General features: G+C 32.0%; 1 pseudogene; it reads right to left on the bottom strand.

The window, feature by feature from the left end:
* Positions 1-17,303, bottom strand: part of LOC149580394 (protein trichome birefringence-like 36) — a 66,256-nt pseudogene extending 48,953 nt beyond the window's left edge.
* Positions 17,304-27,916: the final 10,613 nt, after the last annotated feature.

Genomic DNA, 27,916 nt, shown 5'->3' with positions numbered 1-27,916 from the left:
GTTCTATTCCTCCGTCGAGTTTCTCGGCTAAAATATCTACACACTCATTGTGCACATCGGTAGTCCCATAAAATCACATGTACATATGTATATACATATCAGAAATTCACATAAATTGAAACATACATCAATCAGGGTTCTTTCATCTTACTGATATCCTTAATCATAAAGATTCCAAAATCAATGTGTTAATCCTACATTTTACTTAATTCATCAACATACATATGCATAAAACCTTAAATGACAAATATCAAATATCTAAAAGTAACATCACACACCATGAAATAATCAAATATGTTCAAGCATCATATAATGTCTCAATATCTCTAGTCGTGAGTATCAAAATAATAGTAATGTATCACTATGCTACGATGGATCAGAGCAAACTCAGAACATAATGCTTCAATTACTTAACTATTTAATTCATTTCTACTCACATTTAATCATCAGTAATTACATAATCAATGTGACATATAACTTATTCATTAATTCATATTAAATACAAGAATAATCATTGAGATAACAAAATCAATAACATCATCAATAAGTGAAATATCTTGTATTATTGTTAGTGCAAATTTAATGTTTAAACAGTCGAGACAACATAGTCGTTCTCTAATCTTTAAGTATTAAAGCATGGATGTATCTTTTGTTCTCAATTTTCATTAGGAAATCTATAAACCTACAACATTACTCCATATCCATTCAAATCTCCTATAACAAATTTGACAGAGAAACTCATATTTAATAAATACATGCGAGGAGGGGCCTCACATCCTCCCCCACTAGCCTTTGACTTCCTCCTGGAAGTCACACAACTAGAATTTGCATGAATCTCCTGCCAACAAGGTTTCATTAAAAAGCAACTTGGTTCTTTATTTAGGTTAAACATGTTTACTTTAGAGTTCCCATGACATACTAATTTGTTGATAGGATACTCAATGAGTCCATCACTTCACATGCACCTTTCCATCTAAAAGTCCTTTCGGTTTACCATAACCTTATCCAATTGATGTTGGGTGCAATTTCATTACACAAATATTTGACGGATAAAACTAGTCCTATTCTCAAGTCCTAGGAGAGGGTGGGGCATAGATACTCTCACTAATGACCCCAAACCCTAATGTTAAACATCCACTAAATTGTCAGGAATCCCATTTTGGTAGGCCCATCATATGACACTTTGCCAAAAAAATTTAAAAGAAAGTGCCTCACAAGTTAAATTCAACATCAAGTATGAAACATCCAACGCAAAAGTCAAAAAAAATCAAAGAAATAAAGAGTGGCCACAAGAGAAAAATTTTAATCAAGAAATAAAGGCATAACCAAGAGGTAAAATAGAGTCATCAATAACATAGTTGGCTAAAAAGCCCCACATCACACTAATGGAAAAAAGGAAGAACATTAAGAGTACCAAAATCTAAAATCAGCCAAATAAGGACATAAATCCAATTACTTAAAAATTTTACATTACTAACAAAATGTGGCCATACCAGGGTCATTGACGAACATGAGGGATCTTAGGTCTTCCAAAAACATTGCAGGGATCTTGAATTGATTTTAGATGGTGGTCTAACAACTATGTCGCTCAAACTCTGATTGTTCCCTCATACTAACTACATACTTATCTTCATTGACATCACCCTACAATTAGGGTTTACTACAAGGGTTCACCCTGATCAGAACTCACTAAAAGTGCAAATGCAAGGATACTAAAATGAGGCTCCTTTAATCCTTTGTTGTAATATTGGTTTCTTTTTGAAAATTTTGAATATGTGGAAAACTTTAGTGTCAAGAGAATTGTACCCTAGGTTGTAATATCAAATCTCTAATGCTCAATTTTATAACTTAATCTCACGTCTTTAATTATTTCTATTTATTGAAGTTTGTCCAAACATCTATAGAATGTCAAATTGCAAGACTTCAAAATTAATCCATTACTAAACATACTCAAAACTATAATCTTATTGATGTACATATTTAAAACCAAAATGCTACTAGTAAACAAAATTTAAAAAAAATAAAAATAAAAACACTAAAATAATAACGTTTAAATCTAATGCCTATATAATTATTTTAACACTAAATTTAAAACATAGGCACATACTAAATAATCAAAATGAATATACAAATTAAACCCTACAATACACATTTACACATAATCTATCTTTAACTTAACTTATTTAATCTTACTAACTTTAACATAAGAAAAATTAAAAAATAAAAAATAAAAACTAATACTAACATCAAAATAAAAAACTACATAAATCTATTTAACTAATGCTAATATTAAAATAACATTATACTAAATTACACTTTAAATTGAAATTAAACTAATTTAAATAACTCTTTAATTAACCACAATTCTAAACTAAACTAATTAAAATAATAGAATAATCTAACCCTCCTACCAAATAAATCCTAATAAATTCTAATTCAACACTCACAACAATCAAATTCATAAGCTTAACTAACCTACAACTAAACAACTCTACCTAGGATATGCTTTGAAATTCAATATAATATAACACTAAAACTCTTAACTAATACTTAGATAATACTAATCCCAATTAATTTTTAAACTACCTAACTTTTTAATCATGTCTTAACCAACCACCTAACACCCTATCTTATCACCCACTAACCACTAACCTAGTCTTAACTAGCCCTACCCCCTAAACATCCACCAACTCCCTACTTCCTAGTCCTGCCATGCAAGTGGGAATCCCACTTCCCCACGCTTTACCAAGCACAGGTCAAAGGCTAAGGGGACTATACGTGGCCTTAAAAGCTATCCATAAATTGCTGGCAGCGAAGCACATGAAAGGGGGAAAGTAATATTTTAACCCTGCATTGAAAAAGTTACTATGTTTGCTTTGAAAACTCCATTCTTCACCACTTGCAAACTGGCACTTTTAATAAAAAGCATTTAAGGATTTATGCCAGGATAAAGAGTCAAGGGGGGGTAATAATGACATGCCTGCCAAGGAGTGTCAGAATGCATTCACAGACATTGTTGGGCAGAATTCGCATGTGGAAAAAGAAATAATAAAGTCAATGCAATCCAATGATGGCCCAGCCTCATTCTTGGATTAAATACATTGACTTCGCTTTTTAAACTCCAATCTATCCTTGCACATCACATGCTGACTAAAGGGATGAATTCGAGGCAGATGGGCATTTTTTTCCTTGTAACACCATTGATTTTGAGCTTTTAATACATTTGTTTGTTTTGAAATTCTTACACTCCCCTTCCTTCCAACTTGGCGCCTAGGGATGTACTATGCAGAGAGTGATGTGTCGAGTTCCCCATTTACTTAATGACCAAGTGGGATGGATCGATGAAGACTTAGGGACAAAGTAGTAATGTTTAAAAGTTTTTTAGGTATAGACTTAAGATATACATAGGATAAAAAGTATTTTATTGATTTTCAAGCATTTATTTATCTATTTTGATATTAATTAAATTTGGTAATAGATTTTCAAAGAGAATCTAACAAGAATATCCTCTGTATCAATAAGGGATCAATTTTTTATTTTTTTTCCTCATTCAATTTCCAGAGGACTCATTTGCTCTAACAAGTCTTTTTTTTTTTTTTTTTTTGTTAAGTATAAATTTTGAATGCAAATTATATTTTTATGGCAAGGGGGTATATATATATATATATATATATATATATATATATATATATATATATATATATATATATATATATATATATCTATATATATATATATATAGAATTATAACACAGGGTTTAAAGTTTTGTTTGTTTATTCACATGGGTCTAATTCTTCTTTCAATCAAATAGGAAAATGTGAGAGGAGGTTTAATTCATGTAGTTTTAGACGTCCACACTTTACATGGACCCATTTATTGCCCCAATGTTACGAAACTAGGCTCTGATACCAAAATGTCATGCCCAAAAACACCAAAAAGTTATGTTTTAATATTTAAAAGTGATAATACGATTAAATGTGAAAAAAAACAACTTTTCAAATAAATTCGCTTAACTTCCTCATGCACATGTATAAGTATAAAATTTAAACACAACTGGAATGCAAATTTTCTTAACATTTTAAACTTAAAATTGCATAGCTAAATATATATATCAACATGTTATCTGATTAATCTAATTTAAATGAATGTGATTACCAATCATAAAAAAAAATTATACAGTAAGGTAACACCATCACATCTGATTTTTAAATTACGTATGCAAAACTGAAAACAAAGCTATGATACTTAATGCAAGCATATTTACTCAATCTGGTTTTTCTATTAAACTACCTAGTTCAAAGGCTCCGCCGAGAAAGAGCCAGTAAGAAAACCCGGCTTTGTTGCCACTACAAAAAAATTTGAAATACCAATTTACATAGGATATCAATCCCAAATTTCAACAATATAATTGAATTTTCTTCATGACCCTCATCAAGGGATTCATAATAATTTTTGCAGCACCTTTCTAGAACCATGGATGGAACAAAATTCTGATCAGGTGACAACAAGCATGACCAAGAACAATTCAACCATGCATATTCACACAAGGTTATCACTACGGGATTCAAAATGAATCAAAACTAGGGAAAGGTGGATTCTTCCAACTAGGAGAAGTCAAGCACAACACCAAACAGATGCCCAATCGGGGCTATAAACCAAGAACTTCCGTTCTTCCATTTCAACATACCATAATCATACAAGGTTTGTGCTGACAAGTAGGGGCGCATAACACCCTACCATTTCTCCCTCTTCTCATCCTGAGAAGAGACTCTACACTGGTTGGAGTCTGACTAAATAGACCTTTCCCAAAATTGGTCACTTCTGCCCTATCCAAGGGTGAGTAATACCAAAACACCCATACAAGAAAATCTAAAAATTTCAAACATAAACATGAAAAGCAATCATCCAAAATAACATGGTTTTCAAATCTTCACAACATACCCACAAACACACAAACATTCAAAAAACAACAAGGTAGCATAAGCATGAAACAAGAATGAAATCTGAACAAGGGAGATGAAAATTCCTACCTTCACAAAGAGGTAATGGCAATGAACAAGTTTGAGTAGAGCTTTCCTCTTCCTTGCTCCAATCTTCCAAGACTCCTCTCTAAATGTAGAGATTGGGTAACAACCTCAACTAGTCTAAGAAGGGCCTCTAAATAAGCCTCAAACTCAACCACCAACCAAAAACAATAACTTCTCCCACCCACCTACAAATATAGAAGCCCCTAACTCAACCCACACTATGGTTAAACACTAAGTGGAGGTGAGGTAAGGCAACTCATGGTCACCACTTGAAATTTTCTCACAAAGGTAAAATGAAACTTTTTGAGTGATCTCAAAAGTCAACAAAAGGGGCTTAGGGGTTGGAAAAGACCCCCAACCCATACCCATACCCCTTGGGCATAATTATTTCATGTTTAAAAGCCTTAAGAATAGGTTTGGAACCAAACAAAAGCTAGGAAATAATTAGGACCAACTAACAACTCTAAAATGCAGATTAAGCACTAATCCAGATAAGGGTGACTAAACTCAATTAAGAACCCAATTAGCAAAAAGACACTAACTGAAATTGACTTAGGTCCAAAGGTTACACAGCTAACCCTAACTAGCACGCTGAAGAACATAAGCAAATTCACAAGTGTCAAGTGACACTATAAGAACACAGTTACATACATTAACATGTACCAATCACAGAAAGATACATACATACATCTCACAATTAATTTAATTATGAACAACAAGGTTTCCAAAATTAGCACATAGAGATGAGTTCTATTCCTCCGTTGAGTTGCTCGGCTAAAATATCTGCACACTCATTGCACGCATCAATAGTCTCATAAAATCACATGTACATATGTATATACATATCAGAAATTCACATAAATTGAAACATACATCAATTAGGGTTCTTTTATCCCACTGATATCCTTAATCATAAAGATTCCAAAATTAATGTGCTAATCCTACATTTTACTTAATTCATCAACATACATATACATAAAACCTTAAATGACGAATATCAAATATCTAAAAGTAACATCACACATCATGAAATAATCAAATATGTTCAAGCATCAGATAATGTTTCGACATCTCAAGTCGTGAGTATCAAAATAATAGTAATGTATCACTATGCTACGATGGATCGGGGTGAACTCAGAACATAATGCTTCAATTACTTAATTATTTAATTCATTTCTACTCACATTTAATCATCAGTAATTACATAATCAATATGACATATAACTTATTCATTAATTCAAATTAAATATAAGAATAATCATTGAGGTAACAAAATCAATAACATCATCATTAAGTGAAACACCTTGTATTATTTTTAGTGCAAATTTAATGTTTAAATAGTCGAGACAACATAGTCATTCTCTAATCTTTAAGTATTAAAGCATGGATGTATCTGTTGTTCTCAATTTTCATTAGGACATCTAAAAACCTACAACGTTACTCCATATCCTTTCAAATATCCTATAACAGATTTGACAAAGAAATTCATATTTAATAAATACGTGCGAGGTGGGGCATCACAAATACCATGGGGTGTATTTTCAAACTTTAGTGAAATGGAAGAATAGGTAATTGAATGATGGAATGGATACATAGAGTGCATATCAGAGTAGTTAAATTCATTTCCTTAAGTTTAGGTTGTATTTTTTGCTACAAATGTAGATGTTTTTTTCAAGAGATACATTATTTAATTAAAAATTAGCCAAATTGTATGTCATTTTTATTTCTAGAATCTCTAGGCACTGCCATTTTGGATTGCATTTTGACTTTGTAACCATAAAAGTTTTCAATTTTTATGTACCTTAGATCTTAAGACTAAGTTAGATTATGTGATTCGACTCATTGGCTTATTTTCATTTGTTTGTTTTCTAAGGACAATGTTGGATAATACTTCGAAATCATAATGGTGGGTTTTATAGGGACAACTCGGGGCCAATCCAGCTTGCTCAACTCTAATTGTTGCTAGCTTTGGTCCAACTTGCACTGAGGCAGAATTGGGTTATGTTCTTTCATGGTAATTTCTAGTGACCTGGAAAGTTATTAGACTAGTTGTAGTGGGAGCATGATAATGGATATTTTGTGTATACCCTAATAATTGTCAAATGTCAACTCAATGTCTTCATTTTGGCCTGTCATGGATTGCACATTTTATTTTTGCATTATTAAAGTCCAAAGTTCTAATTCTATATTTTCTTATTTTTACTTGAATAGGTTGAAGGGCTTCAAGATGATGTAAATGTAGACAAAAGGTGGAATGCTGGTTGCTTTTGTGGACTTTGAAGTCCTTATGCATTTTTTTTTCAAATTACATCTTTGAACTGCATTTTAAACCTTAACTAAGATCTAGATTTTGCAATTTAATGATGACTCGGTGCACTATAATTTATTTGGATCATGTTCTTGCTTTCTTTTTTATTTTAAGTCATCCATGTGCAACTATAGCCATATCATTGAAGCAAGTTACAAAAATAAATCAAGAAGTTTGTCTATAATAAGATTCTACAAGTTTGATTAAAACATTATACTGTGTTGACATTAGAGGTCATTTTCAATGGGAACAAAAGTTCTTGTGTTAATTTGCATAGAATGTGGACCATAGGAGTGCCCTTTAGCATATGGGAAAGCAATATCAAATGTATCCAAATTCAATTATTGACCAAGTTTTTTTTGAGTTTTGAATTTGTGTATTCACAAACTAATAGTTATTCCACTTGTTGTAGGAAATGAAAAAAAAGGATAGATCGTCTTGCAAACCTTTCTTAGATTGGCTACCATGTTTTCTAGCTAAAGAATTATTTGTTTCTTATTAGTTTTCTTTACAATATATTTCTTGGTTATCTATTTATCTCACTTGTATAGAGATTTATTTTTTGTTGTGTTCTCAATTCTTATTTTTTTGAAAAAATTTGTCTTGCTCTTTATTTGTATGCATTTTCATTAGTGATTATTCATTGGTCATATAGAAATTTATGTGCTCAATCTCATGGAGAAATATTTTGTTTTGTGATTTATTCTCTCTTTGATGAGTGCAATGACTGTCTATGCTTTCTCAAGATTGATAGAGTATTCAGCATGTGAGTTGCTTGATTTGTAGCATGTTACATATGTTTTGTTGAAGCCTTTTAGCTAGAATTATTAGCTTCAAGATAATTGCATGTCACATAGTTTACACAAAAAAGTACGAAATATTTTAAAGGTAATTAGAATATAACAATTATTCCATCTTTAAATAAAAATAAAAATAATAAAGTATTGCATGTAGGTGTATAATAAGTTAATATGATTTATGAATAAATAATCTTGGATGATTATAATCAATTTTATAACTACAAACTAGTTATAGTCTAGAATTATAGATAGGAAGGTGTTTCTAGCCTTTTGAGTCATGGGTGGTGGGAGAGTTGTCCTAATTTATAGCAAGCATACTACCATGAGTTTTAGGTTTGTGAGTTGGGAGGAAAATGAGTGCTCGAAGGCTTGTTAAGGAAGGAAATGCTTAGACATCTTATTTAGTGCACCACTTTTTGATACAACACTAATGGGTTGGGTGGTGATCAAGGAGTGTTTGATATCTCCAAGGTGTCTTGAGGGCTAGAGTTGACTTATGATCCTACCAAACACCATAGGATAAAGGGAAAATGAGTCCCCTTGGGCTTTGGGAATTTCTCGAATACACCAACTTACAATAGATTGCATGGGCTAGGGAGCAGATAATTTCCCTTAGTCTTGAGAGTTTTTATCAAACTATTCTAACATGCAATAGACGGAGTAAGGTGTACTTAAGTTGTTGTAGTACAAGGGAATTTTTCCAAAAACTATGGTTGGCATACATTTCCTCAAATTTCTAAGTTTGCTCTCAAAGGGAAATTTTCTTAATAGTCATTTGATTTTATTGTATATATAAAGTTGAAAATTTTATTTTATGATTAACAATATCTGTTTAGAGTAAAATTTGAAATTAAATTATGTTCTCCAAACTTGAGTTTGAATTGTTGTCTTGGGAAAATTGTGAGTGGAGCTTTAAGAGTGAGGAGGGAAATCACAATAGTATTAGAGTTTTGAAAGACTCAAAGAGCATATGAAAAAAAAGAAGCAAACTTGTAGCAAGCAATAATTCTACTTAAAATAATGCAATGGGTGGATAGTTGGGAGACAATTTGAGGGCTTTCATGGAACAAAATAAAAGAACAATGAATTCTTTTGTTAAGACAACCTAGTTACTCCTACAAAACCTTAAAAATATAAACAACACAATTAGTACTCATAGATAAACAAAAAATGATGGGAGTGATGTAATCTCTAACCACTTAGAAAATTACTAGAAGATGTTCAAAGATCAACGCCTAGGTTAAGTAGACGAACATTCTTACTCAAAGAAGAAGTAACCTACTTGAAAATGATTTTAATGGATGTGACAACTAATTCCTATTCAGATGAAGAAATTTAAAGAAATATTCCCTTTAGAGATTTGTGTGACACTCACACAAGAATCACATATAGGAGGGGAAGGGGCAAGCCAAATCAAGAATATTAGGATAAACGCCACTTTTTTTTGGGTCCAAATGTGAGTGATTTTTCCCTTAGCATAGTGACCAAAGAAGACACCATTAAATTTGCTATCCTACACTTCAAAGGAATCATACTTGATTGGTGGCATCATGGTATCATCATTGAAGGTCACCCAAATATAACCATGGATACCCAAAAGCTCATCAAAAGTATTGACCAAAAGCACCTTGGGAGATATTATGAAGAACTTAATCAATTAAGACAACATGGGTTTGTTGATGACCATGGAAAAAAGGGATCTCAATCATGGTCCCTAAGATTACCAAAAGAATATTAATTCACCTATTTATATAGGGACTACCAAAATCCATTCATGGCCTAGTAAATGCCCTTGCTTTCACAACAATTCACAATTTTTTTAGGGTCATAGGGAATTTCTACACTAACTCCCCCAAACTTGGATGATCAACTTATGCCATTTAATACACCCAATATTATGCAAATGGTACTTGATTCAATCATATGCTACTTTGGGTTTGACTATGTTATTAGCCCTATTATGCCACTTGAAAGATTTGTGTTTGTTCTTTGTAGAATATGGCAAGTAGATGTGTCATGCCCTCTACATCTCAAATAGATACACCTACACCAAGAATGGTATCAAGCACAACACCTCATAATATTCCTTCTACATCAAGCATGGGTTGTCCTAGTGTCCCTATTCAAATTGACATGCACACCCAAGTTACTAGTACTCCACAATCAATAAATAATCCATCAAGTATAGATTCTATCAAAATTATCCCACATTGACCTGAATAAGCTTCCTTGAGGAGTTTGATAGAATCACAATAAAAAAATTTAAGGCTCCTATTAGACACTCCTAAAAATTTTGACTATAGGAAATAAATACATAAACAAATTAAGTTATGGGAGAGGAAGTTGTTGGGGACTACACGACCTACTATAGATGAACATGTACAATTATTTAGAACTAGAAGTATTATTGTATTACTATTCATTGTAATTTGGGTTTCTATTCGTAATTGTACAACAAAAATGGCAACTGCAACTAGATTATAAGCATTGAAACTATATTATGCAACTTTTATGTTTTTTGAAACTTTATGTTGATATGTGTTGAACTCATTTTTTATTCCATGATGTCTATTAAACTCTAATTCTAATATATATGCATGATTGGAATTTTTTCATATACTTATTTTACAAGAAGCATCTAATGGTGTGTGTAAAGGTTTGTAAAAAAAATACTTCCTCATTTAAGGAGATATCATTCCTAGTGTTTCATAAATAAGTTTGCAATGAAAAATCATATTATGAGTAGGCTTATTTGTAAGTTAACCATTTCCAACCTAATCATATGTGGATTTGAAGCATTAGAATTTTTTTCTTCAAAATCTATTAAAATTTACAAATACCCATGTGCTTAGGATCTTTTTGCAAATTTTTGTGAATTTTTAGATTTTCTTGTCTTCTTGTGAGGGGCTAATTGTTTTGGTGAAATTGTGTCATGTTATCTCAACCTTGGTATCTTGTGTTCAACCCAATCATCTAGTCTATCTTTGTATTAAACCTATTTTTTGGGTTAGGATGCCTTATCTTCCACTGTAGTATTGAATTTATTCTTCTTCATAGTCATTAATTTTTTTACCAATACTTTATTGGCCTTTTCTTAGAAATAGATAGTTTTATCATGTCACTTATGCTTGTAATCAGATTGCTTTAAAATTTGCAAGGCTTTATTAGTAAAAATATGGCTACAAATGGAGGGTTGAATTTGGCTATGTCTATAGATTTGTGGCTCTTAATTGTTTTGGGGCTACTACAAAGATTGATGTTGTAGTTAATTTCACAAAATTGGTTTACTTCTATACTCATAGTCAAAGACCTTCTCTTGTGCATGCTACCCTCAATGATCCTATCAAAAAGTGCTACCACTTCAAGAGAAGCTCCACTCTAAAAAGAAAAAAGAAAAGGTCAAGACATATCAAAATGGTGACACTAAAAAATAATTGAAATAGTGGGTGAACCCATGAGTAGTTCACCAAAATATTTGTTGAAGACCAACAACTGTAATAAAAATAAATTGTAATTTGCTTAATAGAATGCAAAAAATATACAACCAAAGAAGCACATAATAATTTATGCAATCTTATGGTCCTACACAACTTTGATCATCTGTAATCTCCAACTTAACTCAGGTTATCTATGGCTTTTGAAGCTACACATTGACCTCAATAGATAACACTTCATAAACCTCCATCAACTAGGAGTTTTTCCTCATAGAAGTATGTAAGGACTTGCTAAGGAATATGGGTCAATAATGTGGCTAAGGTTACATCCAAAATACCACTAAATTTTCCTAGTAAACAATATATTTTATATTGGGAGCATCCACCATAGATAGCCACAAATTTTATAGTCAAGGTTATTATATATGGAAGGCTCATTTATGGACAACCCTCACTGAGACTATATGCACTTGATGATTTTTTTGTGACATTATAGAAAACTATTTGAGTGCACTTTCCTCACCTTCAATTATTTTAGCAATAAGCCAAAATACTCATGCTTGGTTTAATATTCCAAAACTTGATGCTGCAATTCAACTTCTTATATTCAAACCCATTAAAAATCAATTTTCTCTTTACAAAATTTATGAGGTTCCTCATCAAATCTTGTAAGTGATTTTGTGTTCAGCCTTTTTATGACATTCTTAGAGCAAACCATAATAGGAAGAGCTTGACAATTAGAAGCTACAAATAATTCTAGTGGTTGTATGTACTTTTGTAGTTGTCCTGATTGGTGGTAGTAGTTGAGAATGTGTGTGTGTGTGTGTGTGCACCCTCTTGTTCCCTCTCCTTGGCAACAAACTACTGACATGTCACACTTTTTTGAGAGAGACATATTAGAAAAGTCTTCTTGCTATTGTGTTCAATATTATATCTCGTTATGAATGACTGGTGTACAACCATGATTATGGAGACTAGTTTGATATGGTGAAATTAAATCTCTTTTTTCTAATATATTGTGTACTCAAAGTTTGTGTTTGTCCTATCAATTACTTTTGGTTGGACGATCATTAAATTTACTTAAATTTTATGTCCAGCAATTGTACTTATGGATAGAAGAATGACTGCATCATTTTGTTGTTATCTCTATGAAAAATAGGTACATGAGTTTGACAAGGTAGTAAAATTAAGCTATTGTCAGAAGTATGGTGATTCTTTGGTATAAAAGATATTATATTGTCCTATTTTTTTTTAATTTCTTTTTATAAGAATACACAGTAATGCAATTTGATTTAGATGAGAAGTACAAAAAATTATTCACTAAAATCTTCTAATTTATATCAAGGTAAAATGATATGGTGTGGAAGCTATTTTTTGTTTTGGTAATTTACATTTGTCTACTCTTTATGCTTGATTTTCTAACCCCTAAGTGTTTAATGGCTACACAATATCCCTTGGGTAGGGCCTTGTGACTCTTTGATCAATGTCCATCATTTCAAGTACACAATGTATCTTTCATACTTTTTAGTCATCCTATAAGTTTGTAGAACATTTAAAAGTTAGAGATTTTTATAACCCTATTGTTTGGTCATTTTATTAGGTTTTGGTTCAAAGTTATCTAGATGACTCATTTAAAATATAATGGTTAAATCCTAAAAGGGACTTCCTATAGAAATTTTCCAAAGTCTGAAAAGATGACCATGACTACATTGTTGGAGGCTTTATGAAATGCTATAGAAGAATTAGCCTTTTATTTATAATTTAGAATTAGTCTAACTTGAAGGTAGTTTGGCAATCCCCTTCTCTTTTTGTTCCATATAAATGCTCCATTGTAAGTCTCAATATGTAGTAGATTAATCCTTTCTATAGTGTGGAGGAAGGTTTCAGAATCTTTGTCCAAGCATCTTATGCCTCCCTTGTTTTCTTCAAGGATAGTGATCATATTGAAATCCCTAGTCACTATCTAATATGTGTAGGTTAGTGATGAGTGGATGACCTAGAAGGAATCTAGCATGTAAACTTTTTCATCCAAATGGTGTGGGCCATAAATATTCATCAGATTGATGGTGTCTGCATAGCCAATGATCTAAACAACTACTAAAAGAGTGTGTTGAGTAAATATTTCTTGGAGAAGGTTGATTTGTTGCATGTTCTATAGGATGAGCATGCCTCTTGCTACAATTTCTATTCTGTCATATCCTTGCCAAAACTACTTTTGGAGATAGGTGGTTCAATACAAAATACAATTTTATTTCTTGGAGAGTAACATTTTTGGTTTTTTTCCTCCAAGATCCTATTTTTAAGGATTCTATGCTTTAAGGAGTCATTGAGGCCTCACATATTCTATGAAATGACTTTCATTAGGAAATAGTAGAGTGGGGAGGACAAGTGCCCTTACTTATCTTCATCTATTAATATGGCCCTAAGTTCTTGGAGGAGCTGTTGGGTAGATCTCCAACCTTGTTTCTTGCCACATCCTTTGGGATTTTATTGGTCATTTATTATGCAACTTTCGTCCCCAATTTCTATGTCTCACCATGTTCTTGTTTGAAGCCCACTTTCTTCAACTCCTCATGGTAGAGGTTTTTTTTTCATTCTTTTCTTGGTGGTGTCCGAGAATGCTTATCACCCCTTTCTTGTCACAAATCATTAAAATCTTGTTTAGATCAAGATCTCCTGGATCCATTTCTTCATTTTTCTTTATACTTATGTAGTTCTTGTTTCATCCATGTTAACATCCATTTTTTCTTGATTAACTTGAAGGGACCCTTTAGATTGAGTTGGCCCTACCTCCATGGCTGTAATATCCCTTGCTAAGGTGGCCTTAACTTGCTGCTTTAAGGGTCATCAAATATAGTCAAACACTTGTCATGAAACCTCAATTTTTTTGTTATTTGTTTTTATATATATCTTTTAATTATTGTTTTTAGTGATTAATATTGAGATTTAGTTCAAATCTGAATAGTTTAGTTCCATAGAATATAATTTTAGTGTAAGAATTTGGTATAGCTCTAGTATCATGTAAGAATTTTGTATAGTTCTGATACCATGTAATAATTTTCCTAAGGTAATAATTCAATGCCAAGATCAAGAAGCTCAGTAGATAGCACAAGAGAGACAAATAGTGATCAAAAGAGAATCTGAATAATGATCAAATGATAATGGATATCAAATGATTGGATAAATGCAGCATAGAAGTGCCTTGTATATAAAGGTAATTGATAAGTCTAGGAGTCATAAAAGAGATAAGCATAACAACTAAGCATATGTCCACCAAAAGTGGATTATCCTCCATTGTGCATAGATGTACGTGCAACAATGAGAGGATAAGAATACAATGGTGTATCTCATAAAGAGATGTAGTAGACAACATGTGCTTGATTGGAGTACAAACTACTGTGTTGTCTACATGACAACTCATATAAATATGCAAACTCCTAGGTGTCTACATGACAACTAATATGCTAATGCATTAACCTAAGTAAACTTAAGTAAAGTGTAAATAGTAAATACTTATTTACACAAGCATTTAGTAATTATTTTTATATTGATAGGAAAAGAAACTAGAAAAAGATTAACTAGAAATATATAATAAAATTTGAATCACAATTAAGAAATAAGGAATAAGAGAGTGATAGAACCTAAACTTTCTTATTAATAGAATAAAAACCTTAATACAAGGACTAAACAATGACTACACAAAATAAAAATTAAATCATAGAATATACAATTATCTTATATTAAAACCCAATGGTCTATGTCTTGAATCAAGGAGTTCTAATATTGGATGGATGAACTTATAATGATATTGATGGGTGGGTTGACATCTAATGCAATATTTATCATTCATTTGTCCTTTGAAGCACACATGTTCTTTACAATGAACAACTCATAGTTTATTTTTAACATTAGCATATTTAATGATACCTCTTTTGGGGGGCTCTAGTTAGCAATGTTTTTCCCAGGATAGCTGTATAAGAGAAAGGTGTTAACCAAGAGTCTTCATGTTATTTTATTCTTGTTTTCTTCAACCTTGTTTATCTATGAGTGACATTGAACTTCAGAAAGCATTAGAGTCATATTTATCATCAGGACTTGTTTAATCATGTTCCCACTTAAAATGGAATGAACATTTTATTCGGCTCATTATTGTATTAAAAATCATTTTATAATTATAATCGCTACACCCTTGCGGAAGCCCTTTATGTTGTGCTACTTTTTACTACAAACCAAATGTAACCCAAGGGTTAGAAAAGAAAGAAGATACACGAAATAAGAGACAAAAAACATTGCATTAGATGGATCTGTTGATTTACAAGGGAGACCAGTCTTCATAAGCAAGAGTGGAGGGTTGAAGGTATGCTATTTTATAGTGAGTATGTGTGGAATCAATCTGTTCATTTGTTAATTTCTGCAGTGTGGCATGAATTCCATGAGGTTACAAATGGATTATTTGATCTTCATTTTTGGAATGAACATACATGAGATTTCTTTTTGTTTTGCTTGCTCTCACATTTATTGAAGACTTCTGTTTATTAAGGCAATTGTGATGCATTATTCATCTCTGATCTCTACGATCAGCTGATCTGATCATGAGATTAAGAAAATTTTATAATTCGATTTGAACGAATAAAATATTTTTAAAAATTTATTGTTGTTACAATTTACCTCTACTATTTATTCACAATCTGAGTATTTGTTAAGCTCAAGAATATTGTTTCTTCATGGTATAATTTTTCTCAATGTTTGGATTGAACAGGGTATGAGTTTTGTGAGAGGCTGGCTTATGGTGGGATATTGGCTAATATGTTAATTTATTTCACAACCACACTGCACGAAGACAATGTTTCTACCTTAAACTGATGTCACCATTTGGACTGGTACTATGTCAATTATGCCTCTCCTTACTACTTACATTGTTGATACTGACTGCGAATGATACTAGGATGCTTACATTGCTGATAAATGAATTTCTATCTTTGCCACAAGATGCTAAGATTTCCTGAGAAGATACATTTTCTTTAGCATAAAGAATGCCTAATCTTAGTTTCCCAACAACATTTCCATTCTTAATGGTTTTAGCATTATTGTTTGAGTTTGCTTTGGGAGATGACAAGCCTCTTTAACAGGGCAGCAAGGCCTTTTGAGGCATTTGTTTAGTTGGAATTTGCAGTTGTAAGCCAAATAATATTTCATAAACCCTTGAAGGATGACCATAATTGTAGTAGTAAACCGTGTTACACAACTGACCATCAAATACACGATCCACTAAAGTTACTATATCTTGTGTACTAGGCACATGGTTTGTGTTTTCATATGTATTATCCTTAGATGATCTCAAATCCAAAGAAACAGATCCATTGGACTTTATTATTCGTAATTCTTCTGTCCGTAAGCAATCAAGTAAATATCTCCATGATTCATGGCTATATTGCTGCTAAAATCCATTGAATTGTGATGCTTTCTCACTGATGGCATAGCAAAGAGCATTGGGGTTGATGATCCCCTTCACTTTCATTCCATTTTTAGACTTACCGAGATATCCTTGCCCCAGCCCCTCTGAACTTGTTTCAAAATAAAGCTTTCTTAGAGCTAAAGTCATGGGTCCTTCTTGACTATGCTTCCACATTCTGCTTACATGTCTATCATTGCACTTACAACTACTACATCTGCCAAAAGTCCTCTATCCTTTATGCTTTGATGGATACCCATACCCTGTTCGAAAGCTCCCATTTTGGTACATGTAGGGAGTATGCTGGCAAAGGTAGTAGAGTCTCACTTTACACTTGCCAACTATATTTCCTCGAAAGTTTCAAAAGCCTCCTCAGCAAATTCATTTTTTGCAAATCCTGTAGTCATTACATTCCATGCAATGACACTTCTGTGAGGTATTTTGTCAGATAGTTTACACACTTTGTCTATCCTTCCACATTTGGCATACATGTATAATAGGGCAATTGCAACCACAACTTGTTCCTTGCATCTAGTGAAACAGTGTCACTACCTCATGAGGATAGCCATGTATTTTGTGTGCTGTAATAATCATATTCCATGAAACCTTGTCCTGTTCTCTCATATGGTCAAACACTTTTCAAGCATCTACCAAACTTCCACACTTGACATACATGCAAATAAGCCTATTATGAAAGGGCATTTTTAAGAATACGAGTTTCTAGTAATTGAACATATGCAGAGGAATTTTGTGGTGGGATTTGCCTGGTAAGTAGAATTTGTAGTGCCTCCTTCAACTGACCATCTCTTCATAATGCTCAAAGATTGAGATGAATAGTGGATTGCAATGACATAACTAGAGCTTGGAAAATGTGCACTCTTAGTTACATTTTCAATATGTAAGTTTTTTCTCTTGAAATTACCCTATTTAGAAATAAATGACAGTACCGACCACTCAAAGGATCATTCAATCTTTTGTCTTCATGATTTGTAATGTAACAGAGTTGTAAGGCCAACTCCAATATTTGTATGTTTGTTGAAGACTTGCAGGCTAATGTAGCCATTTCTTTTCTTCTACATTTGACTCGACACGTTGGAATGGCCTTAAGAGAACATTATTAATTCAAAGTCCAATTAAGGTACAACTTAGATATGGACGACTAATCAAAGTTTGTGTCAATAAAAATTGACTTTTAAAGGAAAATTACGTTAAACACGTATACTATAAGAAAAATTGTCCATAAATTTACATTGTGTTTAAATATCATTTTAATGATCTTATTGATCAAGAGCATTTGTGACCGAATGATCTTGTTGATCAAAGAGTGTTTGTAATCACAACAATAAGATGGGTTGGTCTAATAGAGCCTTCTCCAAGAACCCCTTATATAGATGACTAGGTGTGTGATGTTCCATGAGCACTCCATAATTTCCCAATAAAAAATCAACATCTAGACTACTCTCTTATTAGATGGGATATGCAAAAAATAAAGTGCTTTTCGATTTTAACCTTTTGGAAAGAATAGTATCATAAGTGTGAAAAGCCCTTTCACCACAAGGACCATGGTAGCTATGCCTTGATGATCATGTGGTGAAAGGGTACCCTCAATTTACTGAGAGGAATCTCTTAGTCCAATGGTGTAGAATACAAATATTATGGGCAATGATGTCATCCAAAATATGCAAAAAATACTTTGAATAGAATCCCATCTTAGGGCCTTTTTCTGTTGAGGGGTAGAGATCGCCAAGTAACAAACTTTTTGTTATAAAATGTTTCCTCTAATCATATTATTACTAAATTTTGTGTTGCACAAGATGTATCCCTTTCCCTAAAATAATTTTTTCATCCCATTCCATGTTTTTAGAAGATTCTTGCATATTTTTACTACCAACTCTTTTGCACCTAATTTGGCACATCATATGTAGTACATGTAAATCATGCAATATTACTAGTAAAAATATCAATCCTTTAAATCACTTGAATTGGACTCAACAAGGACTTGTGTAAGTGAGACCATGAAACTCCCTTTAGGTGTAAAAAGATTAATTGTTAATGGACTGTAGTGCTTAGCAATCTCTAGCACCAATTTTTTCCATTAAGTGATATTGGGAAATCGACCACTTGAACTATACTATTCTTGATCATTCTGTTCACCTCTTTGGATAGATTAAATCCAAACATTATTCCCTTGTCAAAATCATATCAAATTGGCAAAGGTTTGTATCACCAATATTTTGTCATGTTGATGTGAAGCTCCTTTCCGATGTCAATTCTTTTATATCATGTTTTAATTAGGCAATTTTTCATACTTTCGTACTTGTCCTTTCTCAGCTTGCCATACAACATTATGTATTAGATTTTTGTATTTTTATAACAATGTTAGCAACCACAAATTAACAAAGTTTAATTTTTTATTTATTTTTGGATAAATTTGTGAATTTCATTTAATGAGAATTTTTTTTTAAAAAAATAAATCAACTTTACAAAGTTTCACTACTCTGTGATATTAGTTTGAAACTTACTGAACTATGTTCCCTTAAGATTGGATTCTATGTGAAAGTTGAACCAAAATTAAAATACTTTACTGCTACTAGAAGATATTAAGTCTACACCTACAAGTCTCAACATTGGATTTTATGTGAAACTCGTACCAAAATTAGAATACCTTGCTGCTGATGGAAGATATTAAGTCTACACCTATAGGTCTACAAAAAAGTTGATCTTTCACACTTTGTCTATCATCACACGGTTCTAATTTTAACTGCTAAGCATTATGAATTTCAACCTTCATCTATACTAATTAACCTCAATTTGATGTAATTTTCCTAACACAATTTATTTCATGCTCGGAATGGCAATTCACAACCCTCTAATATTATGGTTTTCTTTAAAATCAAAGTTTAAATAGCCTAGATTTGTCCAGTTTGATGATTTTTCGATGGATTTTTCAACCTCTGCCTACTATGATGTGCAATTTTTATATATCCGCTCCCTAGTTTTGTAAATGAGAGGGCCTAGTTTCGTTATCAAGTCTACTATTAACACCTCTGAATTATTAATAGTAATCTTTTCTTCTAGAAGTACAATCTTCTCTACAAATGGTGAATTGGATTTGTTTTTGTGGTTGTAATGAGGTAGTTTGATTCCATCTATGCTCATAGAGTCCAAAATGCATGACTTCTTACATAGGAAGACTTGGCTTGGGCTAAACATATAGAGTCCAAAAAAATTGCCTTGCAAAAAAGAGAACTAGAGCTATATCCAAGAAAAGGTGAAATTAAGTTCATAACATGCATTGATCATTAAAGTGATTGAATTAAATAACATAGAATTAATTATTAAGTAAAATTACCACATGACACTATCTATCACATTGTTGGCCTTCAAAAACTAATGTTGGGGAACATTTCTTCTCATACACAAGATTACTAGAAGAACAAAAAATTTCTTGAGAAGTATACACACTCATACATATTTTAAGTTTTGTGATGAATAATGATGTGTTGTATGGTTTTATCATAGAATTATTGATTGTGGTCAATCAAACAAGATTTTTCACCTAGATTACATTCCCACATCTCCTTTTCCTTGGATATCTTGTAGCTAAACTTCTATTAATGGATTCTTCTTTTTCCTAATCACTGTCTTCTAATATGGAACCCAATTGTACTGGAATTTATTTAGGAACATTTGAAATTAGAGACTTGGATCTCCCTACAATTCAATCACCATTAACATAGCATGAAGACCAATAATGCCTATCACAATGTACCACCAAGGTTGCAATGTTGTCCCTGGGAAAGAGCCTTTGAAAAGGTACCTATGTGGAAATATTGGAAATTTCACGAGCCAAAATTGGAATAAATCTGAGAAAGGCTAGTACAAAAGGAATCCCAATCTAGCCTCTCAAATTCCAAAGTACTAGTCTGAGATAGGGGAACCCATTTTAGCTCAGAGAAGAACTGGATCTTAGAGAGAAACAAATTTTTTAGTAGTCCCCCTCTACTTTGAAACTCTCCTTTAGCATTGCTTAAGAAAATGTTGGCATAGACACAAAAAATAGTTTTAACTACCTTTACTATGTCTGTGGTATATTGTGCTAATAAATCTACTTGATAAAGATCAAGGAATTAACCCTATGCAAAGTCAAAGAAATGAGTCTAATTTTTTTTGACATGAGCAACACTTGAGGAATAAAATATGCTAAAGGTCAAAGAGTTCTTGATAATTTTTATTCTTTCTTTTCTATCATCCATTGTCATATAAAAAGTAGGACTTCTTTAGAGTTAAATTTTAATTTAATCCCTCCTCTCTCTTAACTCCTCCATTTCACAGTGTCAAAAAATTGAAAGGAAACAAGGGAGAAAGTTTAGATTAGGGTGAATTTTTCATCAAACTTTCCCTAAGCTCCAACAATTCTACTTGAAAAATATTTAAGAGAAATCTAAATCTGCACCATTAAAAATAGATAATAAATTTCTCATTTTTACTAGGGTCTTGGATTTATTTGTGGCTTTGTGTTCTTGGAATATTTCCATAGCTAGGGATCCATCTCCTTGATTGAAATGAGGGTTACAAAAATATTTTTCTATTCTCAAGTTCTATGTTTCAAAATTTGGGTTTCAAATCTCAAATCCTAGCATCAGTCAACAACTTCATGTGAGTATTATGCTTCTAGAATAGCTCTAAATACACTTCTCCATGCATGTTACATTGATATCGTTGTTGACCTTCCTAGTTGACTCATATTGGTTTACTTGAATTTTTCACTAGTTAATATAGTCATGACCCCTATTTTAATTTTTAGTCACTTTACTATCTTTTACACTCATAGATCTTCCACTCTATATTACAAAGCTTCTCAATTTCACTTCTATATGCTATAGTAGGTAGTTGAAATATATGACAATGGCATTTTGTCTATCTAAACTTCTAATGCTTTATTTTTAAATTTGTTCCTGTAGTACTTTTCATGAGTATTGTTGTCAATAGCATCAAAATAATTGTCCTTCTAATTGACTACATATGACTATGTATAGGTTTATTTCATCTCTAGCACAACTTCCTTTCTCATTTTCTTCCTTTTTTTAGCATGAAATGGATGATTCATATTCCTCAAACTTCATAGGAGTTTTCTAATACTGGGACACCTTTGTTTATTTCCTTTGCCAATGGAAAAATACTAAATATGCCATTGGACCTCTTGATGTAGCTAATGTCACATTTACCTCATTAATCTTAGAATATTTGATCAACATTTTTTGCCTCTACACTTTTTAATAATAGTAGCTTGATTCTTATCATTGATTGTCTTCTAGAAGACATTATCTACCACAAGACATAATTTTTATGTATTCTATTACTTAGTAAATGATCATGCACCTCTATTTTTAAGAGATCAACAACACATGCTTTGGGATTTCTTTTTCTTTATTTGTGTACATTAAAGGATCATTCATTCATAGCATGATACTTTAGTGAGTAAATCTTGGGGCTTTATACCATCCCCATTTTAATGGAATATTTTGTGACATTGTCATAATATATATCTTTTCTAATGACCTTCAATATTAGCTACAAATGTGGCTAACTATCATTCAATACAGTGCACTTATATAGTCCATCAACCATAAATCTCCTCCAATTTCCAATACTATAATTAATTAGTGCTAACACCTCCATTGTACTATCATGTCAATTTATACAACACATTTTCCTTTCATGAGATATCAATGATAAGCATTCTATTAAGGTTTCTTTTATTTTTGATGAATTCCTTTGATTTGGGACTACTTAATTATAGCTTGAACTTCTATAGTTTCTTGTTACCACTACAATGTCATGTTGTCCTAGTGCTATCATCACTGATGCAACAATTACTTCAATATATTTCATAAGATTACTGTACAGAGTTTCTTTAACATTTTTCTCAAACTTATATCTAGATTGATCAATACAATTCAAGTAACATTGGTCTTGGTGTATCACAACATACTATAGAACTTTTCCTTTGCAAAATAACATGCCTCCTTGATTGCTTTGGCCATTATTTTCACACATTATCTTTGCTATGTCATTAGTGTTGATGGTTATATTATTCTTTTCTCACAGTACATGATTGTATATGTATTTCAATTTGATGATTAATGTCACTATTTGGTAATGCTTCCATAGTCACAACATCTTTTTCATAATATCACTGACAGACATATACATAATTGAACTATCTCTATTATGAACTAACCTTGATGTCGTGTTACCATGTAATGATGAGCTCTTCTTCATTGTTTTATAGTTGTAAAGTCCACTATTTTGGTGAACTATGCTATGTCATCTTGTGGCCTTGTCCCCCTAGTATAGCAGCATACCTTTACATGTATACTTCTTTCATAATCTATCTTCAACATATTCATATCACTGACAATGTCAGATCTTCTTTGACACATGTGAAATAGCATTTTGATCATCTTTGAACACCTTTTTGTTATTTTCTTGATTATGTATATGGATGAAATCCTACACAATCATCAAGAAAGTTGTAAAGTCCACTAGTTTGATGAGCTATACTCTGTCACCTTTGTGGTCTTGTACCCCTTGTATAGCATCATACATTTTCTTGTATGCTCCTTTCATAATCTATCTTTGACACATCCATATCACTAATAATATTATATCTTCTTTGAGGCATGTACACTAGCATTTTGATCATCTCTAACCACTTAGTTAATATTTCCTCATATGTCTATATGGATGAAACCATGCAAAATCATCAAGAGTGTAAACATACATCACTTATTGGTTGTCCTATTTATGATGTTTCTTTTCTCCACCTCTTACAATTGCTCTGTACATATGGTCTTGACATAATGATCTATTTCTTTGCCATCCTAGTTGTCTCATGGTATAATCATTTTTTGTGTAGCATTCTTAACACTCTTTCATGTTTGTAATGATCTATTCTTCAAGGAGCACTTTTAGATTATGACACAAAAGCATTAACTTGTAAGTGGCTATTGATAGAACTACCCTAAATGAGTAAAGCAATCAATGACATTGATCCCAAAAGAATGATATTGCTCATTGCATCCATGAATGTGCTCTAAACATGATATGGATGTTATGCTCTAAACAATAAAGAAATAAAATGTCATTAAAATCCATTGATTTATGATTCTCACATAAAATCAATATTTTATTTCTTAAAGTTTCTTTTTCCTTGTTTCAAATGAAGTATCAAATACAACTATAGGAGCTTTAAACCTCTTTTTAATATTGACCAAGTCAATAAAACAACATACTTTTGGGGACAAGCTTGAAAACTACATACTTTAAGCAGTTAAAACTTCTTGGTGTTCTTTCCTCCTATCAACATACTTTTGGGAACAAGCTTGACAATTACATGCTTTAAGCAGTTAAAACATCTTGGTGTTCTTTCCTCCATCACTTATGTCTAAAAGATAAGAGATACAATTTCTTGCAATTACTTTATATAACATCTATAACCTTTGTAAAAAGACCTAAGAATTTTTACAAGCCTATTTTTAGCCTCCACATCAAAAACAAGGTAATAGATTTATACATACTTTAATTTGAGTGATCTCTATGATCCACAACATTCTCTACATGTTTTCTTTGTTGATGAATTTTTCCTATATGAGCATCATCATTTGATTAGTTGTCTTATATCCTTACACTTTTTTTTCTCTTTTAGGTTAATGGAAAACCTTGAAGAATGTGAGATGCTTCTTGTTTGGCTAAATGATTTTATCCTTCAACAACAAAAGACATATCAAGAAAATGAGATGCTTCATGTTTGTTTCAAAACCATTTTTGGGTAATTGCACCTAGATGTGCGTATTCTAGATGTGGCATGTTGAAAGCATTACAACTCTTAATAAGAATATGTATTTAAATCAAGGATCTTTTTTACTACACCATTATACTTGGTGGACATGTGGATAAGTGGAGTATGAAGCTGTTAGGGTCAATTTAAGTACTTCATATGAGGTTATACAATAAAACAAAATCAATGTTATTATTCAATGATGGTTATGCCACATTTGTGGTATACTTTATTGGTTGTAGTGGAGGAACACCCACATCATTTTGTAAGAAACAAAGTATTTGAAATATATAAATTAATATATTATTTTTGGCCAAGTTAGTTTGTTACACTAATTTTTTTATTGTCTTGTAAGAAACAAAATATTGTAAATAATTATAGTGAATATTGTATTATTTTGAAGAAACATTAGATGTTTAAAATATTAGGAAAAGAACACTATTAATTTAAATTTATTTTCTATTTTGTTAATATAATAACATCTCTAGAAAGGAAACATGTATTGTCTCTCTAGAGACAATAGTTGGGATTAAAGAAATATTGTCTCGAATGAGACAAAAGTGAACAAGATTATTTTTGTTTCATATTGTCTTATAGAGACAATATTTTAAGACATATTAAAGACACTCACTTAAAAATGATATTTGAGATGATACAAAACACTTTTATTGTCTCACATTAAGGAAATTAATTAAGGATTTGTCTCAAAAAATGTCTTTAAACCCCTCTGTATGTAGTCGTGTGCATGCATCATGAACACATTGTTGAACATTCACTATATAGATAGATGGTGACCTTTTGCCCATGAATAAGATAGTAGGACACATTTCGTCTATGATTTTCCTAATTACAATAGAGTATGATCACCCAAACAACACAAGAAAGTGCTATCATCATATGAGTTGTACTGCACATCATCATTGGAGTTAAATAATTGATCACTAATTATTTGAAAGAGGAGTTCATGCTAATAGATATTAACGACAAGAAGGGCCTTCCACATGTTATGTTATTTTTAGGTATCTTGGACAACTGTTCTTCCTCATGTGATTAATTTGAAAATAATTGTTAGAGTTATGAAAAATAATTATTTGTTAATTAATTGACTCCTAGAAGCCACTAGTAACCTATTGGTTAGGTTGTTTTAGTTAAGAAGCAACTAGAAACTTCTTGGTTGAGTTTTCTTGATCAAGAAGAAACTAGAAACCTCTTGGTTAAGTAGTATAAAAGGGGGTCGAGGGAGGCATTTAGAGAATAGAATAGTACAAAGAACAACAAGATTTGAAGAAGCATTTGCAGTATTAGAAAATGAGTTTGTAATGATAGCAAACAATCTTGCAGTGTTAGCAAGGGCGCAGTGATAGCATTGGGGATAGTAGTGGAGAATATCAACAAGAGAAATTAGGAGGTTGTCTGAATTATGCCAGTGAGAGGTAAGGAATTTTGTATCTCTTGACCTGTTGAAGATAATATATTTTCCATCTACAGAACTAGTTTTCCCTTAGCGGTTTTTCTAGGAATGATTTGTTCAAAAATATTGAGTTTTCTATGTTCTAAATTTATTTTAGTATTTTATTGGTGAAGTTGTAGTTGTGTTATTTTTTGATATTAGGTGAGAATTTTTTCCAGTAGTTTAATAATTGTTTACGATAGGAGATTAATAATCAATGACTACAATAGTGTTAATTTTCACATGGTATCACAACATTATTAAGAGTAAAAGAGTTTTTCCCTAGGAAATAAATTTTGGACTCTTCAAAATTATTTCTTTAAGCCCTTGAGATTGCTTCAACTAGTTTGAGAGATTAGGATAGATTGGATGGTGTCTCAAATATTGGTGTCTGGGAGGCCAGAATTTCTTTATTTTTGGAAGAGAATGGTATCAAAGATTATGCTACCACTGGTATGGTTGTACCTATAGATGCTATATAGATTGCAAAATATAAGAAGGATGATGCCAAGGTGAGGATAATTATCCTTGATGGTGTCAAGGATCATATTTTTCCACATATTATAGAGCTAGATACAATGAAGAAGATTTGGGATGCCATTCTAAATCTATACCAGAATGCTACCACTAACAAGAAGATGATTCTTAAAGAGAAGCTAAAGAATACCCAAATGAGCCAGGAAGAAGATGTTACAAGTTACCTCACCAGGATTAGACTTGTCAAGGACAAGTCAGTAGCTATTGGAGATAGTCCCAGTGATGACGAGCTAGAGAGAATAACCCTAAATGAGTTTTCTAAATAGTGGAGTATCTTTGTTTAAGTTGTTAGTGGATGAAATACCTTACTAATTTGGGATCAACTATGGACTAATTTCACTCAGGAGGAGTTTAGACTAAGTCTTGTCAATGGGTCCAACAAGTGTCAAAAAAATGAGGTGGAACAGGAAAAATTTTCCGAGCAAGGAAAGGAAAAGCAAAGAACGGATCTAGCTCATAAAGTGAGAAGAAGAAGAAGGGCCTTTCTAAGTTCAAGTGCTTTGGATGTCATGAGTATGGTCACTATGTCAAGGATTTCCTAGAAAGGAAGAAGGTAAAGAAGTAGGCAGCAACTTTAGCAAGTGCAAAAGAACCCTCCAATAGAGTAGAAGATGAGTTTGCACTTATAACTTGTATAGTGAGCTCAACCTCACAGACTATTCGGTATATATATAATAGGGCATCATTTCATATGATAGGAGTTAGAGAGTACTTCTACAATTATAAGGAGGAGAACACCAATATCTAAATTTCTATGGGAAACTTGTGCAAACTCAACCCAGGTGGGAAAGGGACTATTCAGAATGGAAAAATAATTCTAGTTCATGATGTGTTGCATATGTTAGGCTTAGGTATGAATTTGAATTTTGCATCTATTCTTCAAGATAGTGGGTATAATGTACTCTTTAGAGGAACACATGTATTGATTAAAGCACAAGGATTGGAAATCACCCATAACTATTGGAGTTAGGATTGGTTGCCTCTATAGGTTGCAGTTTGATACTCCTAAGGAACTCATGAGCATCACTAATCCTAGAGTTCTTGGAGAGCTATGGCATAGGAGG

This window comes from Cupressus sempervirens, chromosome 1 (genome assembly GCF_028749045.1).
Source record: "Cupressus sempervirens isolate cs-2001-9-10 chromosome 1, ASM2874904v1, whole genome shotgun sequence".
In the NCBI taxonomy this organism is placed as follows: domain Eukaryota; kingdom Viridiplantae; phylum Streptophyta; class Pinopsida; order Cupressales; family Cupressaceae; genus Cupressus; species Cupressus sempervirens.
The sequence above is the reverse complement of the archived record's forward strand: the minus strand, read 5'-3'. Positions and strand labels throughout refer to the sequence as shown.